Source organism: Taudactylus pleione, unplaced genomic scaffold, assembly GCF_031769625.1.
Source record: "Taudactylus pleione unplaced genomic scaffold, aTauple2 ptg000202l, whole genome shotgun sequence".
NCBI lineage: Eukaryota > Metazoa > Chordata > Amphibia > Anura > Myobatrachidae > Taudactylus > Taudactylus pleione.
Window position 1 is genome coordinate 7,381,012 of NW_028284604.1, and position 23,235 is coordinate 7,404,246.

The window sequence follows — 23,235 nt, forward strand, 5'->3', positions numbered from 1 at the left end:
TACATTGCTTGTTGGATAACACATATGAAATAAGCGACTCCATCATTCTAGCTGTTGATGGAACAATTTCTCCTAGATATTCTGCAACTATAAAATGGTTATAAAATTCTGCAATAATATAGCGGAAGTCAATTCTCACTGATATACTTCCACTGCAGGAAATTTGTGTAAACAACACATCAGCAGAATAATTAGCTCCTTCAAACAAGTCTCACTTATTTCGTGGTGACAGATTCACTTTAATCTATTCAATGTCAATATGCACAGCCACTATGATTAAGGAGTTTTCTGCTAATTAAGTGCAGATCAATGGCTTTGTGTTATAATGTTTTTCTGAAGTGATCCCTTATATGGGAGGGGAAGCAGTGATGGGGTGTGACACGTCTTCTCCTTTACAAAGACACTAGTAAAAAAAACATGTTGTACAGAGGAAAACAAATAAAGAATGGTAAGCTTGAAAATATCGGCATTGTGTGCTTACAGCTGTTTCTAGTGCTATTTAATAAGCAGAACCATATCTGATGCCAAGTCTAATGCAGGCCATACATCCACAGCCTCAATTCCCCGGATCAGAGAAAATCAGCATATTAAAAACCTCTGTCTCGCCGATCTCCACCATTTTTTGGTCGGAATCAGCGAGTCAGGGAAATCCAACATGTTACACTTCTCTGATCACCTGACCCAGCCGGCAGCAGAATGGGGAACAGCGGCAATCAGTCACAGATGCGGAACCGTATCTGGTGCCACACATAATGAGGCTCATGTTGGATGCATGTTACTTAAAAAGTGCAGGTGTCATTTATGTCCGAAAAAAAGATGTCGTTCCCTGTGTGTGTCTAAACATGGGCTTGGTATGGGAAGTTGACAGTGACATTGTCACCAGTCACTATGGCGACCTCAGCATGCCGTCGCCAGCATCCCGACATGGCTGAAATGTTACTTAGAGCATCTCACCTGTGCGTTTGTTATAATCTTAATCATGCTGGTAAGTTTGAATATTTAAAATTATAACATCCACATGGGTGAAAGGCTGTAAGTAGCATTTCAGCCGTGTCGGTATCCTGGCGTTGGCATACTTTGGTCAACATAGTGACTGGTAACATTGTCACTGCCGACCTTGTGATGCATATCCTCAATATGTGTCCAGCTCTGCAAGAGTAATATACATGCCAAGTTTTTGCCAGGAGAATACGTAGCATATGTGCCAGGTTTACACCAGGTGACAGAGTAGCCTATATTACAGGTTTATACCAGGAGAAACAGAAGCATAAGTACCAGGTTAACACCAGGTGACAGAGTAGCCTACATTACAGGTTTATACCAGGAGAAACAGAAGCATATGTGCCAGGTTTACACCAGGTAACAGAGAAGCCTATATTACAGGTTTATACCAGGAGAAACAGAAGCATATGTGCCAGGCTTACACCAGGTGACAGAGTAGCCTATATTACAGGTTTATACCAGGAGAAACAGAAGCATATGTGCCAGGTTTACACCAGAAGAAACAACAGCCTAGGAAAAAATCAGTAGCATACATGCCTGATTTATACCAGGAGAAACAGTGGCCTACATGCCAGGTTTACGCCAGCAGAAACAGTAGCCTACATGCCAGGTTTACACCAGAAGAAGCAGCCTACATACCAGGGTTATATCAGGAGAAACAATAGCCTAAATGCCAGATATACGCCAGCAGAAACAGTGGAAATGGCTAGAACTGCCCAATCTCAAATAGAAAGATGGGACAGACAAATAAGGTCGACCTCCCCCCCCCCCATCTGCGGGCCTAGAAGCTGCACCTATGGTAGTTACGCCCTTGTGTGCCACGTTACACCAGGAGCAACCGTAGCATATGTGCAAAGTTTATGCCAGGAGATACACTAGCATACATGCCAGCTTTATGCCAGGGAACCACTAGCATATGTGCAAAGTTAGGCCAACTCTTAACAATAGCCTACATGCCAGGTTTACTCCAGGAGAAACAGTAGCCTACATGCCATGTTTACTCCAGGAGAAACAGTAGCCTACATGCCAGGTTTACTCCAGGAGAAACAGTAGCCTACATGCCAGGTTTACTACAGGAGAAACAGTAGCCTACATGCCAGGTTTACTCCAGGAGAAACAGTAGCCTATATGCCAGGTTTACTCCAGGAGAAACAGTAGCCTACATGCCAGGTTTACTCCAGGAGAAACAGTAGCCTACATGCCAGGTTTACTACAGGAGAAACAGTAGCCTATATGCCAGGTTTACACCAGGAGAAACAGTAGCCTATATGCCAGGTTTACACCAGGAGAAACAGTAGCTTACATGCCAGGTTTACACCAGGAGAACAGTAGCCTATATGCCAGGTTTACTCCAGGAGAAACAGTAGCCTACATGCCAGGTTTACACCAGGAGAACAGTAGCCTATATGCCAGGTTTACTCCAGGAGAAACAGTTGCCTATATGCCAGGTTTACACCAGGAGAACAGTAGCCTATATGCCAGGTTTACACAAGAATAAATGGTAGCATATGTGCCCGCTGGGGTGTAACTAGTAATTTGTGGGCCCAAAGCAACATATGCAAGGGCCCAATGCACTGCACAATGGGGCCCTAATACATCCACAGAATGTTGGCAAATTCTGTAACCTACTTTACGTAAAACTTGGACTTCACTAAAACATAATCATAGTGCACTGGCTTTTTCAGGGGAGGAAGCAGTTGCACATTAGGTGAAAAAAGAAAAAAAATGAAACTAAAAATATAATATATAAAATAATAAAATAGGTTTTAGTAAAGGACCTTATCTGCAGTTAGTGCCACATAAACACCATAGGTGTAGGATTCCTCCTCTATGTTAGACCCTATATTAATTTAGTTTTATAAGACTGAGCTCCATAGGTCCTAGACAGCTGATTAGCCAGCAGCCAAATCAATATCGCTGCATACCACATGGGGAGGACGCCCAGGATAATACAAAGCTACAGAGATATACTCAGATGAGAAGAAGAAATCCAATACAAGCAATCGTCACAAGGAATTCAAATTATTCCCATTAAGTTCTTAAAAGTGTGTTTTATATAGATAGAAAAAAGCTGTGTCCTCAGCAGATAGAAGTTGCATACAGAGGCTGATTTAGAGTTGGAGCACAGGTAAAGGTAAAAATGCAAACAGGGAAAAAAAATAATAGCATTTTGCTACCTATGCAGACTTCGCAGCAAATGTCAGATGCAACCAACCCTGCACAGGTATCTCCCCTGCAAATGACAAGAGCAGATGTGCATTCACTGAGAGTACAAAAAATGACCAAAAAATAATGGATCGCAATTGCAACCACGTGCGCAGATCAGTCAATGGTGCGTACTACGTGTGTACCGCAGTGCGCGTGCGTGAATTAGCAAAGCGATCGCCCTGCAATCGCCTACGCAGATACAAAGCCATCGCAGTGAGTGACGTCAGGTCAGCGTTTGGGGGTGGTGAGAGGGAAGTGGCCAGAGAAATGCAGGCGTGCCTGTCCCCTTGAACAACGTTACTTGGGCGTGCAAAAATTAGCCACTGCGACGGGATATGCAGCTTGTGTATTCACTGCGTGCAACAAGGTTAGTAATTTCTGAGTAAGGTCAGACCTGTTGTAATTGTGTGTAAGGGCCGATGTTACTCGATGGTACCGATGTATACGCAGGATTGCAAAGTATTACGGGTGTTCGAAAGCGGCAGTGGGCGTCTCCATGCTGGCTTTGTGCTTCTCTATATTAGCCTTGCGATTGCAGTCATTAGCATATTTTTGCAGCAGACCTGCGTGCGTAATCACAACTACAATCGCTATAGCGCACGTGAAAATTCTTTGTAATTGAATATGGCGAAAAGTTTCCGCCTGTCGAAATGATGCCATCCGCGATACTTTTTCGCAGATTCCAACTTTTTGCGTCTAATTGAATACGGCCCTTGAATAACTTCATGAAAATAAAGAACTGATACCCCTTTCACACATTGGCCCTATTTCAGAGCCGCTCACTGCAGCTGCCCGCAAGCTGGGATTGTGGGCGTTTTTTTTTAGTTCTCCGGCCGCTCGCAAAGCTGTGGGAGACCGCCCACAGCTTGTGCGAGCGGTCAGGAGACCATAGCGATAATCGCGACCATCGACCTTGCGACGAGACCCTAGGGTCTAGGCTGCTGCAAGGCCGAGTGGACTTCCTGCTCTAATAGAGCAGGAAGTCCACTACTGACATCACTAGTGATGTCAGTAAGACCTCCCTACAAACGCCAGGGGTTCCTAAGGGAATGCCGGCGTTTGTCCAGCCACCCCCCCTACCTGCCCACAAAACGGGGCGAGCTGTCACTCACCATCGACAGCCGCCCCGTCTTGTTGCGAGCACTGAAGCGACTGAACTTCAGTTGCTCGGAGGGGCTCTCGCGCGCCGGACGCGACGCCTGCACAGTGCCTAAACATTGGCCCGCTTGCGAGCGCATAGCGCTCGCGAGCGGCTCTGAATCAGGGCCATTGTACAAAGACCTGGGTATTTGCACATGAACATGTATCGACCTGGTTTTTTGCCATGTGTGAAAGCTAACGACACGGTTTGAAGTCCCGGGTCCACGACCCTGCTCTGTACCAGGGCCGGGGACTGAGCCCTGTGAAATTCTCGGGTTGATAGACACATGTATTTCCTGGGTTGTCGATCTGAAAGGGATATTAATTACTTTTCTACATCTGTAAAAACTGCATCAAACACTTCCAGACCGGTGTGTTGTGACCGTTTGGAGCTATGTGTCAGTCTGTGACTGCATCTGTGTAAACAGTTACGTCTCCGGCAGGCAGACTTCTGACGGACATTCTGAGCAACCATAATTAATGTTGCTCAGAGGATCGATAATGCGACCGATGATGTGTCTTTGTACGCAAGCAGAGATCAGATGCCACCGATGGGAGTCTCCGTAGAAAACCTGCGAGCAGCGCCATTTGCATATTTTCACAGAACCGCTGCATACGGAATCGCAGTCACAACGGGATTTGCATGCACCCTCTGAATCAGGAGCTATAATTTCTGCTATTATTCGCAGCATGTTGCTAACAAATTGTACATGCAGTTTCTTAAACAACAAATATAACCCCTTATGTACTCTACACCAAGTAATGTTTCTGTAAATTGTACATCATCCAGAACCATCCAATTTCCCATCCACAAACATTTTGCCAAACAGACATCTTTCAAAACACTTCTATATTATAACATGTCCAAAATCTTTTTAAAATACGAGCAGTTGTAATCGTGTGGACACTCCCTTTTCACCACACCGAGGATCTGTCAGACGTATTTACTATGGTGCAAACATGAGGGTCTGCAGTGCGAAAGACATTTTCTTATATCGTTCACCTATTATTCTGCATATGTCTACAGTCTTATGGGAAGTACATGAACCAAATGCGCCAAGAAGGCAGCACAAAAGTGTTCAACTTATGATTGGAGAAAGTGGGAGGATTGGGAAGATCCTAACTGATTGATTACTTTTTTATTGTGCCAAAATAAGATATATAATTTAGTCACATAAAAGGAATGGTCACAAAAAAATAAAAATGGGGGCAAAAAAAGAAGATGAAAAAAATGTAAAGAAGCAGCGTAGGAGAAAATCAGGAATGTAAATGCAATTTTACTAACCTATTATTTTATTCTCCTAAAGCTAAACTTTAAATCAATATCTTTTAACATCTACAGCTTTCAAATTTTGTCATGTAATTTTTTTTCTTAGGCACCACTTGAGCACTTTGCACAGCTATATTTTAGTCAGGAAAGGGCGTATTATACTTCTGTACAATAGGACGACATTTCAAGTATAGAGCTCTTGAAAAGCACGTGTGTATGTAATATATAATCAGAGAGTACTTGATTCTAAGCTTGAAGGACTATGAAACTTTTTAGCAGAATACATTCATCCTAGATATCTATTAGCAAGGCTTTCAGAAGAGAACAAAGGCTGCTTCACCCAGCTACAGATAATAATTCAATTTTAGTAGAATGAAGTGTAATGTAGAAAGCCTGCTTTCTGCTCTAACAGACAAAATCAACAAAACAGTATCTAAATGAAAGTGTATATATGCTACACAAATAAGCAATCAGACAAAGAAGGGTACACAATGTAATGTTCCTCAGTAGACCATCATCGCTCCTGCTGTTTATCAATATCTTCCATGATTATGGGGCCTATTCATCATACCTTAAAAATCGATGGAGGTAATTAGGTTTAGAACTCGCATGGAGTTCTACCTAATTAACGGAGGAATTCATCATTCCTCCTCTCCATCAGTATCTATTCCGAAAAGCTGTAATTTTTGCGATGACAGCTTTTCGGGAAATAGATACTTTTCCCTCTCTACTCTAACTTACTGCAGCTGGAATCTGTGCTGCGCATGCACTGTTACATTCGTAAACCCAGTGCATGCGCAGCACTACCTACAGCGGCGGTAAGTTTGTTGTGTGCCCCCCCCCAACCCCCCTTCCCTCCTCCGCTCATTTTCCCCCCTTCCCGAACTTACCTGCCGCGCGGCAGCCTCCGGCTCCATCCTGCTGGTCTGACACGTGGTCTCCCAGCAGAACACAGTACAGTTTAGTACAGTTTTTTTTTTCTAAACTTTATTGTGTTCTGTAGGGAGAACACAGTGTGCAAGCAACCACTGGAGCCAGAGGAGGGACCAGAGCGCCGGAGGGAGCTGTCCAGCTGACCGCAGGTGTTACCAGATATTCGCCACCTCACAGTGGCGGATAGTACCTCCATCAAATTCCGAAAATACATAATTTTCGGAATTTGATGATTACCATAATTTCCATATCCCCATACTAATGTATGGGGAGTTTGGAAATTAACGCAGAGGAGATAACACTGATATCTCCTTGCTCAGTGTCATCATATCATAAATACTAAAATAACGTTATTTAAGGAAAATGTCCTTAAAAACTTTATTTTAGTGTTGATGAATAGGCCCCTATGTATTTATTATCAGTAACTTATATAGCGCCAGCATATTCTGTTGCACTTTAAAATTGGTAACAAACAGTGGGCCTGATTCACTACGGATCTCAACTGCGATCGCAGCTGCGATTACGCAAGCAGTCTCACTGCAGTCCCATTGCGATGGCTATGCCGTCGCAGCACTACATAGCGATGTTTAGCAAGACTGTGAAACCATCTGTAACATCGAGTACCACACCCGCACACTTGCACAAGGTCAGACCTTACTCAAGAATTGCTAATCTCATTGCGCGAGTACTCGAGCTGCGTATGGCATCGCAATGGATCATTTCTGCACGCCCCTGCAATGGCGTTCGAACACACTGGCACGCCTGCGTTTCGCCGACCACCCCGCTTTCACCACCCCCAAACAGCACTTCCTGTCAATCATTCGGCAATGGGTCTGTGTAGTCACTGCGATCACAGTCCCGATCGCAGTGACTGGTTTGCGCACGCGCACTGCGATGCATGTGCATAATGAAACAATCAGCTGATTGCGTGCGTAATCGTAGTTGCGATCCGTAGTGAATCTGGCCCAGTGATAGAACAAGACTGGGTAATAACAGACAGACATAGAAGTCCCTGCTCACAAGCTTACAATATATAGGGAAATAGGCAATCATACACGAGGAAAGGTGCTACCTATTGTATATTGGCCCAGTCAGATTGCAGAGAATCTTGGTGGGCTGTATGACCCAGTCACACAGGAATGTTGGCCTACAGATAATACGTTTGCCAAGAGAAGTGGTATAGATTGAGACAAGCAGAGGACCTAAGACTGGACCTTGCGGTACTCCCTGATAGAGGTAGCGAAGAGGAGGTAGAGGGGGTGGGTGTGGGGGAGCATGTACTAATTCCCCAGGCCCAGGCTTGTTGGAACGACCCGGGTCCACGGCGCATCCCCTCCCACTTACCTGTCAGCAGGTTCTCTCCCCAGCCCAGCACACGTTGCGGTATGCTGGGCTGTAGTGGGGCCAGGGAGGCTGCTGCCACTGAGTAGCAGCAACAGTGACTTCTGCCTGTGGGAGATGAGCGATCATACTGAACGCGTCCTCCCCACCTGGATATGCCCCTGGCTGAGGGCTGACTCTGACAGTAACTCTGGATATGCCCCTGGCTAACAGCACCCCTGTGTTCAGCTGAAAATACTTTTTCTTTTCTATTTGTTATTCTAAGGGGGGCATGGCCACACCTCCCAGGCCACACCTCCCAGGCCACACCTCCCAGGCCACACCTCCCAGGTCACACACCCCAAAAAGTTGTGGGGACCAGCTCTCTACGGGGTTGCACATACATACTCTGTAATTACTGTTTATTTTCCTTTCTGAAAAACATTAGCTTTCAATGATCCTAAATATTCTTTTAGGTTGCAGTCCACAGTATTCACAATAATTGGATAAACGTGATGAAAATGATGTTTGTTTTCACCAGTTATCTTTATGTTATTGAGCGATTATGGAATTACCTGTAATTATCACAGTGACAGTGAAACAGATTTACGAGTTCTCCTAGATATACAAATACATTAAAAGTTGGGAATTATAACACTGTATTTCACAATTCATATCAAATGAACTGCAAATTTTAAATTCATTTGCAGAATGTGGTATTTTTATTGATTATGAAGCTGCCCTACTAATGCATAATGACTGGTTTAAACAAGACCAATGACAGCTTCTTTACAGGTGACAGGATTGTCAGTTACACGGTTGTAATAAAAGTGTAGTGTATCCTGCGCAGTTATCAATGTAATGGGTCCAGTAATAGGATACGCAGAGGCAGCACCTGTTGTGGAGGAAGACTAGATTGTTCCTGCAGAGAACAATTTCATTTCCAGCTCATGCTCATGACGGTACATGTCTATGAAGGTGAGGTGTACCCTCTTGCTGCCAGTGGGATAGCTGGAAGTAAACATCTCTTATGCACAGTCCTGTACAGTTAAAATGGATATCTACCTAGATTACTTCACTGTTTTATAAGTCTCTACACAAACTCCTGTAACTTAAATAGATGCTATATAGCTTATTTTTTACCTTTTATACATATACAATTTTTTGTTAAACCTGAAAAAAAGCATAAATTCTGATTGCAAGTCAGATATCCATCACAGCATTCATGCCACAGATGTTCTAATCCTACATCGAATCCAGATGTTCCTCTACATCAGTAATGAGCAACATGCGGCCTTCTAAGCCTTCACTTGTAGACCACGGCTCCCTCCTGTTTTGTTGTTATATTGTTTTTGTTATACCTCATAATGCTTGTTTAAAAGACCTGCTGATATATTACATATAGGTCTCTAACTTTCTACTAAGAAATAAGGGTAATGTGCGACCCTTTTGAAGGTTAGAGGGTGTACATAAGAACAGCTTCCTGCTTCATTGTCACTGCTAACAGTGGTGGTATCAGGGTCCTATATGGGATCCCAGGATAATCCCAAGTAAGGATGACCATCGACCATCGATGGTTTGCAACCATCAAAGGTCTATGACCGACGGCAAGTGGGGGTTTTCCCCATTGATGGCACAGTACCAATACTGTAGAACCGATGGTGGTTAGGATCCTGTCCTTGGCACCCTGGCCATACCCAGATTTAAAATAAAATCAAGATATTTTAATTATGGTATTTTCATGTTTACTATGGTATTTTTATTCATTAACACTTTAATAATGACTTTTTTATATATTTATTTTCTTTTTAGAAAATATGAAAACAGAAAATATACGAAGAATAAAATGAACTGTAATCAGAATGGTATTTGTCTGTTTTCATCTGAGACACAGAGAGCACAGGAGAGTTGTCATGTAACAGAGCTTTGTAGCAGCACAATACACAGCTCTGCCTGGTTATAGAAAGACAAGACGGTAGGGATGGAAAACAAAAAAATTATTTACTAAAAGCTGACGTCACGCAGAAGCCGATAAATGATAGATGTTAGGATGTTGGTGCACGGTTTACTGGAAGCAATCACCTATTTTGTCCTTTCCAAGGTTGACAGTAACATTTGTCACAATCACTGGATAGGTGCATGCATAGCACTTATACCGCTTGTAATGTGACCTACAGTATGTAAACTTTAGCAACTGAATCCACAATCCAACCCTGGGAGAGAAGTTTGAACATGGTAAAAGTGTAGGACTTCCCCAAGTACAAGAAATTCAAGCCTGAAGAAGGAAGCCATCCTTTATTAAACATGAAAAGAGACAGTTTTCACTGGACTAGAAAGGGAAGACAGAAGCAGTAATTACATAAGTTGCATGGACAAATATACAGACACAGCGTATATCAGAACAGGATCCTCACCTCGTACAAAAGCTACAATCCCTAGGTCTTCGGGACACAGCCCTTTCTAGGGTCTCATCCTACCTATCTAATAGCTCTTTCACTGTTTGTCCACCTCCTCTTTGCTACCTCTATCAGTTGGAGTACCGCATGGCTCAATCTTAGGTCCTCTGCTTTTCTCAATCTCTTACACCTCTCTTGGCAAATTAATCAGCTCTTTCGATTTTCACTCTCAACTGTATGCAGATGATACTCAAATCTACCTATCCTCCCCAGATTTATCACCATCTGTATTGGTCCATGTCACTGTTTGCCTCTCTGCCATTTTATCTTGGATGACATCTTTCCAACTCAAATTTAATATTTCCAAAACAGAATTAATAATATTTCCACTGGCCAATAGTATTTACCAACCTGATCTCTCTATCACTGTTGTTAACTCGACAATCAAACCCACCCTACAATGTTCGGCTGTGCACATAGCCATCTATTACAGCATTGCTAATTTTCCTTCGTACCTCTATGGGATGCTGCTGTAGGTAAAACCAGCTAGGTTGCTGGTCGCTACATGTCTCTCTGGAAGGCACATTACGGCTACTGCTGCTATTTTAATTGCCCCAGTAATGGACAAATCTATCTCTCTTCAATTAACAAAAAATAAAATAAAGTTAATCTGTAAACACAATGTCATTAGTGTATTGCATTTAAAAAGATCTTCAGTGCATTGATCAACATAAATTTACACGTTAAGTTGCAAAAATATCACATTATGCTTCCTATTTGTGCCAAAATGTCTTCTTTTAAAGCTTATACTTGTTTTCAATCTATGTATTCATTTTATCGGTCTACATTGCCTAACAAATGCCCGCCATGGCTTTACACAGGGACAGATTCAGCAGTGTTCTAGACGTTAAACAGATAAATCCCACACTTGCCTACTTTTGAAAAAGCATTTCAGGGAGATTGTGAAAGCACCACCTATGGGCGCGGTGGTAAAGAGACGTGTACTGCTACATCTGAGAGGCGTGCCATAACACTGACTTACATCCACATGTAAATGAGCCTCAAAGTAGTTATTGGGACCATTAATCAATGTGTTTTATCATACGCAACAAGTTTTAAAACTTGTTGCATATGATAAATGGTGCTCCAGCCAATCAGCTCCTAACTGTCATTTTTCAAACAGATGATAGCAGCTGATTGGCTATTGCACGTTTATCATATACAACAACTTTGTTGCGTTTGATAAAACTTGTTGAAAAATGAGCCCCTAATGGCCGGTACACACTAAGCAATGTCTAGTGTGCACCGGCCTCATTAGCGACGGGACTTGGCAGGGTGTCGGCATTCACAAGTGTATACAAACTTGCCAACGCCAGAAGCAATGGAGCGACAGAGAGGGCCATTCTGAATTTGGCACCATGGCCCCCGCTGACCGACGGGCGATGTTGCTGACGACTCGCGAGAGCGCGCATCATCAGCGACATAGCGGGTACACATGCCCGATGTGGACAATATGATGTCTGATCCGCCGGATTGGACGACATATCATCTAGTGTATATCCGGCTTTAGTAAGATCTGCTTGTTGATGAAAACACACTGATACTTTTAAGAGCTTGCTCAAGTATTGTGTTTTACAAGGGGTTCCATGTAAGTAGGCACGAGAAACCTTACATGAAAATGCATGCAGCCATAGGGATCATTGGGGGGAATTCAATTCAACATGAATTGAATAGCATTGGGTGCAAGCTCCCGGAGCTATTCAATTCAGTGCGCTGTGTGGTTGGAGAATGCCGGTTCTCACGCCTTAACAAGGGTGTTAAGGTGCTGTAACCAGCATTCTCTGACCAAAGTGCTGGGCGCGCGGCTGTTAGCAGAAAGCTGGTGCAGAAAAACAGCTGCGTACCTGGCACTTTGGTCGGATTTCTCCTCGCATCCCAGGGGGGTGCGAGAAGATATCGTTAGCATGCCCAAACAGAGCGTTGAATTGAATAGCTGCGGGAGCTCCCTCCCGTCGCTATTCAACATCGCACTGAATAGAATTCCCCCCATTGTGCCTTATTATAACCTATGCAGGGAACTGGCACTGATTATACCATTTGAATGTATATCATTTTGATTTCATATATATATATATATATATATATATATATATATATATAGCTACATAATGGGGGTAAGGAGCAATCAGGGAGATTGCAAGATTCTTCAGGGAGTCCGGGAGATTGGTTGGTATGGGCAACTTCAACACTTTCTCTCTAAGGGGTATATTTACTAAAGTGAGAGTTTTTAGAAGTGGAGATGTTGCCCATAGCAACCAAAAATATTCTAGCTATTATCTTTTAGAAGGTGCTAGTTAAATTTTAAGTAGAATCTTATTGGTTGCTATTGGCAACATCTCCGCTTCTAAAAACTCTCACTTTAGGAAATATATAATTAAGGCTTGATATATCTCCCTATTAAACTCAACAGCAAGTTAAGTTAATATATTTAATCAAGGAAAGAGAACCCTAAATGTAATAACAAATCAACAGGTCTTTCAAACAAGTTTAGAAACTATAACAAACAAATATATATGACATAAAAAGCAGAAAGGAGCTGGGGGTTGCAAGTGAAGGCTTGGCGGTATACATGCGGCCCATTACTGCTATAAAATGATAACTACAAGCTGATTGGAACGTTTGTTGCATACACACGGTTGGGGCGTACACACTGCAAGATCAGTACTATATGTCGTTTGGCGGATTGTATACTGAGTACCCAGCAGGTGCGTGACTAGGGAAGGCCTCATAGAGGCCTACCTGTCCAATGAGAGAGGCTGCAGCATCTCTGGTCTTCAGCTGCATTCTTCTGCCGCTGACCTGCCCTGGCTAGTGCGCTGCCGCCAGATCTCTTCTTTCTTGAGCCAGATGTCTTCTGGCCTCTTCCTTGGCCACCTGAGCTCTCCGTGTGACATCTTCATGCATCGCCCACTGCCGCTGAACTGTCGCATAACGCGACAAGCCACGATTGGCTCACCGCGGCGGCTTTCTATTGGCTGCCGGTCAGCGAGCCAAATTCAAATGGCCGTCGCTCTTCAATAGCTGCCAGTCTGCAAGCTGGGCCGCACCAAATTTCACCCGCCGTTTGAAACAGTTCGGTGAGATGTGGACTTCCGGAGCTGGGATCAACACTTGTGCCAAGCACTGGACATTGCCCAGGCTGGGGGCACCCCCCTCTGCCGGGCCTGTCAGATGGCGCCCAGGACAAGGTGCCCTACACTCACCCCTCTTGTTACGCCACTGGTGCCCTGCTTTATGTTTGTGCAAAAAATTCAAACGGCACCATTCCTTTTCCATACTGTATGTAACAGTAGTAATACTCCCTTATGAGATATTGGTCGCATAAGAAGAGACAGGTGCATACGCAGTGAAACTGCATCAGCACTTCCAGTTCTGTAGGTGAAAGTCCAAGCAGGGCTTCTCTGTACAATGACTGCTCACTGCCAGTGGCGTAACTTCATCCCATGTGCCCGGAGGCAAGAAAAATGTTGGTGCACCCCCCAAATGAAAATTTACCACACACCCCCGGCACCTGTGCCGGCCCCAGCTGCCGCCGCCCCCCTATGCAGTTCCTTTTATACAGTGCCCTCAGTAGAGGCCCCCCTAGGCAGTGCCCACCTATGTAGTGCCCCCCAGTAATGGTCCCCCTTTGCAGTGCCTCCAGTAGTGGACCCACTATGCAGTACCTCCAGTAGTGGTCCCCCTATGCAGTGCCCCCAGTTGTAATGCCCTTGTAGTGCCCCCTTTTGTAGTGCTCCCAATAGTGCCCCCAATAGTAAGGCCCCTGTAGTGCCCCCAGTAGTAAGGGCCCCTGTAGTGCCCCCATATGATACCCCCAGTAGTAATGCCACTGTAGTGCCCCTATATGATGCCCCCAGTAGTAAGGCTCCTGTAATGCCCCCTGTAGTGCCCCCATGTGATGCCCGTGTAGTGCCCCCAGTAGTAAGCCCCCTGTAATGCCCCCAGTAGTTAGCCCCCTGCAATGCCCCCAGTAGTAAGCCCACAGTAGTGCCCCCTGCAATGCCCCCAGTAGTTAGCCCCCTGCAATGCCCTCAGTAGTGCCCCTGCAATGCCCTCAGTAGTGCCCCCTGCAATGCCCCCAGTAGTGCCCCCTGCAATGTCCCCTGTAATTCCCCAGTAGTGCCCCCAGTAGTTAGCCTCCTGTAATGCCCCCAGTAGTTAGCCCCCTGCAATACCCCCAGTGTAATGCCCCAGTAGTTAGCCCTCTGTAATGCCCCAGTAGTTAGCCCCCAGTAGTGCCCACTGCAATGCCCCCCTGCGCACACACACATACAATAAAAAAAAATACTTACCTTAAACCCGCTCCAGTGCTGCTGCCGTCCGTCCGTCCCCGGCGCCCGCTCCTCGGAATTATGGGAGAGACGTCATGACGTCACTCCCATAGTGCACTGTGGGACCCGGAAGTTGGAGGGAGCTCAGGAGTGAGCTCCGCCTCCGTCTTCCGGCCGGGCCCCCGCTGGTAACACACTCAGCGGGGCGCCCGGGAAATGGCGGGTGCTGGGGGTGCGACCGCTCACACTGCACCCTCCGTAGTTACGCAACTGGAGGTGGAGCGCCAATCAGTGGTGCTCCTTCTCCATGCAGTGCTCGGAACAGCCGGCAGACAATGGAGCCAGGTGCCCCCTTCAGGGCTGGCGCCCGGCGGCAAATGACTCCATTGTCTCCGGGAGTTCCACCACTACTCACTGCACAAGCAGAGAAGAGACAGGCAGGGGCCTGGGGACAATGGACCAGCACTGCTTGGACACCCCTGCCTCCGGGCTCAAATGCCTTCAGCCATGACAGGTAGACCATAGAATACAAAAAAAAAAAAACTCTACTACCCCTTTTCCATTGCCGCTAAAACACGAGTTATTGCCGTGTCAACCGAAGTCGCAGCTTAGTGGAAAAGGCTCCAAGGAAAAAATCCTAGGTTGACTGACCCGGCATTCCTTCATGGGTCTCGAGCAAGGTTTTACATGGGTAACACCCGGGTAAGGCTCAGTGGAAATGGGTATCCCGAGTCACCCGACCTGGGTCCCATTCGCAGCATAGGGAGAGATGCATTTCCCAGCATTTGGAGATGATGTAATCTACAAGCACCGTCAGAGGTAAACCCCCGGGAATATCCCAGGCCCAGCCTGCGGTGTAAATGGGGTACAAGCTGCTGTGACGCCTTGAAACCTGGGTTCAGTGTCCGGGCTGGACCCGGGATTTTGGTGGAAGAGCTATATTATTTATGCTAGAAGTTCACATGTATTTTTCCATATTTCTTTGGAATACTTATACCAATAAGAAAGGTCAGGCCGTAAAAGGACATTTTTTCCTGTTATCTTTTACTTGTAACATTTGGATTGCAATGCTATCAAGATCCCCATGGCATCTGTTAGGAAGGAATGTATTAAGAATTAATGTGGCATTTCTGGTTATCTCACGGACTGAGGAAATACAGACACAGCTTTAAAGTTGTCTGTGGGTGATAGAAAGGTATTAAAAAGAACGTTCTGCCATCTGTTGCAGATGTGCCTCTTACTAGCAGAACACAACCGATTTTGTACAGCTAGTGAAATCAATCTGTAGCTTGTGCAGGCTGCATGTCAAGTCACAAATATTTTACGTTTTTCTTAACTAAACTGATTTATATTTCAACATGTGCTTTGTGCATTTACTTATTGCATTCTTGCATCTCATGGTGTAAGACAGTTACAGTTTAATTTAAAGTACCATTATCCAAACCTAACGAGATAATTTGAAGAGACCCTCCTACCAAGTTTTACACTGACTATTATTTTATTTACTTATTAATAGTGTCTTCTGAATGATGTATAGACTGTTTAATCCTTCAGCATTTACTGCAGGGCGCTCTCCACGCTCTATGTAGTCTCCTACAGTACATACCTCAAAGCAGTAGCACTGGGCAATATAATGCTGAACAGAGAGCAAGGTGTATCCTGGCAGCACCAGTCCTAGATGAGCTATTCCCTAACAGCGCACCGCATCAAACAGCTCATACAGAATACACTGACAGTTTCTCTTTAGGTTTCAGATACCTCTTTATGACTAATCAGGAAAGTCCTTATACAGTAAAGAAATTAATATAAGAACTCAACATTTATACATAGATTATTTACAGCCGTTTATATACTGTACTCTATATATTAACATCAGTGAAATTGGGACCAGTATTTGTGGTAGTGTAGCATATAAACAGTTTTGGCACATAGGTTGCTACTGTGCTGGTGACCACCACATCCCCAGCAGCAATGATATATAGGGGCGGTGTCCATGCAGGAATCGGTATAATTTACCGCCGGACATGAGGTTGGAATCCCGACACCGGCATCCCGGCAGCAGTGAAAATCCTGATCGTCCTCAGGTAAGTATTAGCTAATCTAATTCTACCCCCTAACCCTAACCCTCCCTTAGGGGTGCCTAATCCTAACCTCCCCCCCAGTACCTAACCCTAATCCCCCCTCTAAGTGCCTAAGCTTAACCCCCCCTTCCCCGCTGCCTAAACATAAGTCCCCCGGGAGGTGCCTAACCCTAACCTCCCCCTGGGGGTGCCTAACCCCCCCTTCCCCAAGCCTAACCTTAACCTCCCGGTGGGGTGCCTAACCCTAAGTCCCCCCCTGGGAGCCCCTAACTTAACCCCCCCCGCGCTCCCTGTCTGCGCTCGGCGTCCCTTCGATCGGGATGCCGGGCGTCGGGCTCCTGGCGTATGTCTAATGACAGGGGTCGGTGTATCGACGCCAGTCTTTAGACCCTTGCCAGGATATGACAGTAGGGTAGCCAGCTGTCGGGATTCGGTCCGCCGGCTTCCCGACTACATATCTCCATGCATAAGGAAATACTGGTGTTTGTTTGTTTGTTTGGGACAAATATTAATCTCTTCATGTTGCACTCACTGAGTAAAGGAACACCCTGCACTAAGTATTATAGCATTGAGAACACTGCATTTTTACATTTTATTTTAAGTACAGCAACAAATTAATAATGACATAATGTAATGAAGTTATATATATTCCAAATATACAGCGAACATAGATGGACACTCACAGAGAAACTCATTTTAAAAATACAAAATCAAATGATACAAATTAGCTATGCTTTGTTAATCATTTCCAATTAGTTCCCTGAGAAATATAAACAATGTAAGAGAGATATTACCCTATCAGGTATCTATCATCATTCCCTGTACTTGATAATATATCATCGGTATTGTGTTACTCTGTGCACATATTGCCTTAAAGACCATGGCAAATAGAATCTTTAATTTACTAAATAAATGTAGTAATATGTAAAATGTTGGTATACACATGATTTAGAGGAATCCTAAAGGGCAGGACCTACACCCCGATGTGTCTGGAGTCTGTGACAAGAAAGTCATGCAATGGTCATGATACAGTATGGGGCCTATTTTCACTGAGATTTCAAAGATTTAGCCAATTTGTAGTGTTTTCCATATTCATATTTGCTAATTATAGTATGTGGGCTTTATAATTAGAGTATTATAAAATTAGTATGTCTTGAAAAAATAATTATACTTGAAGGAGTAGAAAGCCATAAAGCAGGAGTATGGAACCTGTGGCACTGCAGCTGCTGTGACACTACACATCCCAGCATAGTCAGAATACAGGGGGTGCCCTGGGACCCTCAGGACCGAAATAAAAGTTTTTTTTATCATTGCAAGAGAAAGAAGATAAAGGTGTGCACTGTCTGAATCCCATCCCTCTGTTTCAGCTCAGGGAAGGACTGCATAGCTTCATTATCACTGGTACTGTGCTCATGGTGATTGTCCTTCCCCCAGGACCAGCCACCAAAGAATTGCTAAGAGGATGTCCCTACTCCCTCCCCTCCCTGAGACCCGTTTCACTGTCCCTTCTGGATTCACAGTAATGCCATGTTGCAGCTGATGTAGGGATGTATTAACAAACGCTTTACATCTATACATGCACACAGTACCTGTTACTTGTGTGGGTGTGATAAAACATGTCCCAATTACTGTGTATGTGGTGCTTGTTTATTATATTGGCCCCAATGTACATGGTGTACCTTTCCAGATCAGAAGTCTTGGTCTCAAATAACGAGCAGCGATGGCGGCACTCAGGACAACTAGAATAATTTACACAGGATCCCAAAAGGTTTAAAATTTTCAGGACTCTTTAATCGGTTCTTTCATCAGAATTCTTCTAGCCGTCCTGAGTGTGTGTGTGTGTGTGTGTGTGTGTGTGTGTGTACCTATGTAAATATGTGGGAAAATTACTGATTCACCTGTGCATATTTAAAGAAATACAAAAAACCTGACCTGGGGGATACTTGAGGACTGGAGTCAAGAACCATTGTTTTGGACAATTGGGGCCCCTAAAGCTTTCATCCAGCTCTGCATACCAGCATGCCCTGCCAAATCTTTAGCATTCCCTAACAGCAGCACTGTGACATGGCAAGCTGGGAAGTGTAATTCCTCCGGAGCTGTAGTGCCACAGGTTGCCTGCCCCTGCCAAAAAGATTGGAAACTCCAGCCCAATAATATATTCTATATATTATTGAGAACACTAAGGAATTATATGAGAGATTTGCCTACCAGGGCAGGCGACAGGGGGGAGTCTAAGGGGACACCTGTACCGGGCCCCGAGATCCTAAGGGGCCCCGAAGTCCAGAAGGACCCCTAGGTCCACAGGGGCACAAAATGGGGCCGTGGACTCGCTAATCCAGTTGGTGCTGTGCGGCTGCCACCGAAACCCATACCCACCGCTGCGCATCTCCCTTGTAGCCTGGGCCGGGCAGCACTGGGTTGTCAGGTTGGTCAGATGCGTCCCGAGAAACGTGAACTTGCAGTCGGCGATGCGGTGGCGTAACGTCATAGGTTACGTCGCCGCGTGTCCGGTACAGCCTCAGCGCAACTTTTACTAAAGGAGCAGCTGAAGCTGACTCGGCAGGCTGTAGTGGTGAGGAGATAGGTGATTGAGGCTGGTAATGGGGCTTAGGAAGGTTGCTGGGGCTGTGGAAGGTGACTGAGGAAGGGGATGGGGACTGAGGGAGGTGATGGGGACTGAGGAAGGTGATGGGGACTGAGGGAGGTGATGGGGACTGAGGGAGGTTGATGGGGACTGAGAAAGGTGAATGGGACCGAGGAAGGTTGATGGGGACTGAGGAAGCTGATGGGGACTGAGGAAGGTTGATGGGAACTGAGGAAGGTTGATGGGGATTGAGGAAGGTGAAGGGGACTGAGGAAGCTTGATGGGGACTGACGAAGGTGATGGGTCTGAGGAAGGTGATGGGGACTGACGATGGTGATGAGAAGCTGAGGGCTAAGAAAGGTGATTAGGGGCTGAGGACTGAGGATGGCTGGCTACAGACACTCTCCCTCCTACCCCTGAGGCATCTACATCACCGACAACAAGAAGACCTTGGAAGAGACGTCAGACAAGAACTACAGCCTGCATCATCAGTGACAGAGAGACAGTGAGGTAAGTCAATGTATTTTTACTTTATTTATAGGCTGGCATATCTTTCAATTAACATTATCATATATCACATATCACACATCCAGGGGGGGGTGTGGGTGGTGAGGTCGGGGGTGGTGGTGAGGAGGTGGGAGCCTCAGAGACATCAGTGTACTGGGCTCCAAGATTTCTGCTGCCGGCCCTGTTGCCTACACATGTGACCAAAGAAATCCCAAGTATATAGGAATTTAATCATCCCCCTCCCCTAAATGTAAGTGCATTTCCTCCCCTTCCATTATCTTTCTGCCCTCTTCCCTCCTATGCATTCCCAACTGTTTGTTTGTGACCATGGTCTGTGTCACCCTGTTATTTGTAGCCAGTTCTTACTTTTTTGCATACTGTGCTAATTCAAATTAACTTTCATCTGACTTATGTAATACCCCTTTCAGACTTGTCGAGATTCCCGTGAATTTGGCCTGCCTCAGCCAAATTCCCAGGTAGCCGCGTCTGTCTGAAAGGTGCCTACCCGGGAACACGTTCCCGGGTAGCCGCCCCTGCAATCGACCAGACTTAAGTCCCGGGAAATTACCCTGCTTCTGTCTGAATGGTGCTACCCGGGAATTTACTCCCGGGCTTCACCAAACAGCTCCTGATTGGCCAGACGCTGCTGCCTGTTGATGAGGTCATCAGCAACAGCCGGACAGTGGAGGGCAGACGCCATATAAACGCTAAACATAGCGCTAAGAAGCCTTTGCAGTGCTACAAGGCAGATTTGGTGCTGCAACAGTTGCAGATAGGCCCGCAACACTACGAGGTGAACTTGTACCAGGTGTTTGGAGAGTGGTGCCAGGTGTGTAAACATATTTAGCATCTAATATTATTATTTATGTCATAGTGTTATACTATGTAAATTACTGTTTTTTATTACCTTATTAAAAGAGCTTGTTTCTTATTATATATGGCATCTATTTTAAAATACTGAAAACTTTATTACCTAACAAGAGATTTATTTTTTATTCATTTTCTTATTTATTTATTATTTTTTATCTAAATTTTCTGGGTTTTCTTTAGTGCGGTAATCTTTATTTTTGTTGTGTACAGGTGGTTGGTGATCATGACACATTGGAAGGACGAGGAGGTCCGTGAGCTCTTACATGTGAGGGGAGAGGAGGAAACAAAAAGCTCAAATCACAGGCACAAAGATGCCATGATCTATTGCAACACTGCCAAAATCCTGGCCACCCGGGGTATTGTGAAGACACAGCAGCAAGTCCTTAATAAGCTGAAGAGCCTAAAGAAACAATACACAAAGGTCCATGACCACAATTGTAATCGCAGTGGTGTGGGAAGGATGGAGTGGGCCTTATACGATTTATGCACTTCGGCTTTTGGGCATACAGCACTATGCAACCCCATTGCTCTATCTTCTTCAAGTGATGCTGGCACACTGTCTGCAACAACGACATGCACGCCTTCAACAACTCCTGAGAGCAGCCAGCAGAGCCCGGCATTATCGCAGGTCCTATTTGATGACGCAGATGAGGACTCATCTAATACCATCATCATTGAACCAAGCACTGGCACAGATGTGATCTCTCCAATGCAAAGGCAAGATTCTGAGTCTGAGCCACAGACCCAGGGAGACAAGCCCACCCTACGCAGTAACAGTAAGTTTAAATCAAATAACTTATGTTCTGCTGCATTAATCTACGTCACAGGTTCTCAAACTCGGTCCTCAGGACCCCAAACAGTGCATGTTTTCCAGGTCTCCTTACAGAATTACAAGTGAAATAATTAGCTCTACCTGTGGATCTTTTAAAATGTGTCAGTGAGTAATGAACACACCTGTGCACCTACTGGGTGACCTGGAAAAAGCGACCTGTGTGGGGTCCTGAGGACCGAGTTTGAGAACCACTGATCTATGTAATGTTGTCATTAAATTTCTAGCATATAGTATTGTTTCTGCGTTTATCTTGTAGTGAAGGATGGGCACCGCATGCAAACAGACATGTGTTTGAAATATTTTTTACATGTGTTGCTCAATGTTTTCTCTCTTTTACTTTCAGTTTTCACAGTGCCAACACGTAAAGAGAAGAGCAAAATTGATGTTGCTACCAAAGCCATGACAAATATTCTTTGTGAACAACTACGCAACCTAGATTCAGAATGGCAGACACAAGAGGATGCCAGACTGCAGCGGTTCATGGCCAATGAGAGAGAAATGCAGAGTAATTTGCTAAAGGAAATGATGGCTATGCAGGAAAGGCTTAGTCACGATAACCGCAAATTTTTTACTCAAATCTTGAGCACAATCCACTACAAACCAAAACATGTTCCACCACCCACCCATTTTGGGCAACAAGCTAATTATCCAAACTCATTTGGGGAACAATCCCAGTATGTGCAGCAACCTCAGTCTCCCACCTCATTTGAGCATACATCACAGTATGGCCAGCACGCTAATTTCCCCACAGCATTTGGGCAAACTACATACAAGTATGCTCAACAAGCAAAGCACCCCCCCAGCATTTGGCCAAACATCCCAGTATGCGCAACAAGTAAAGTCCCCCCCAGCATTTAACCAAACATCCCAGTATGTGCAACAAGTAAAGTCCCCCCCAGCATTTAACCAAACATCCCAGTATGTGCAACAAGTAAAGTCCCCCCCAGCATTTGGCCAAACATCCCAGTATGCGCAACAAGTAAAGTCCCCCCCAGCATTTAACCAAACATCCCAGTATGTGCAACAAGTAAAGTCCCCCCCAGCATTTGGCCAAACTACATCTCATATATCCAAGCATCCGCAAACACCTCAGTCATCCTCAGATAGTACATTAGATACTGTACTTGAAGGTCAATTTAAAGATACTTTGCCAGCTAATACTCTGTCACAGGAACTTACTCCTGACAAAAACCCAGAGTTTACAGTTTACAGAAATATTTAAATGTGGTGATCAAATATATCTAGTGATGTTAACTAGACATATTTCATATGACGATGTTGAAAATATTATGGTTACTGCTTTTGTCATAGGATATTGAGTTGGTGTAAACAAGGATCTACACAAAAATTATGGTCCTATTTTTTTTATTTTAAAGGCTTGTTTAATGCCTCATAGCTATATGCGCACTTAACAATGTTCTGAAGTAAATGTGCACTTTACTGTTATTTTTTTTTATACTATTGTTTGGTTTTGAATTGTGTTGTATTTTGTAAGAAATATGGAAGTAAGGCTTTCAAACTTTGTATGCAAAACAAAGGCCTTTATTAAAATAAAAGATTTTTTGAACCTTTCAAATATTAAGTCTTTGTATTTATTTCAATAACAATTATACTCACAGTCCCCTTATACCACATCCCCACCTTTGCATGACCTCATTAATGTGTGCCAGCATAACGTCCACTTTTAATGACAAAACTCTGTTTTTCTATGTAAAACTCTGAAAAACCCTGCTCTTGTCTGAAAGGGGTCTACCCGGGAAT

At 44.7% G+C, this 23,235-nt stretch overlaps 1 protein-coding gene across 1 annotated transcript in view; it reads right to left on the reverse strand.

The window, feature by feature from the left end:
- EPB41L4A (erythrocyte membrane protein band 4.1 like 4A) overlaps nt 1-23,235 on the reverse strand; it is a 258,913-nt gene that overhangs the window by 180,053 nt on the left and 55,625 nt on the right. The gene's annotated exons all lie outside the window — the stretch shown is intronic.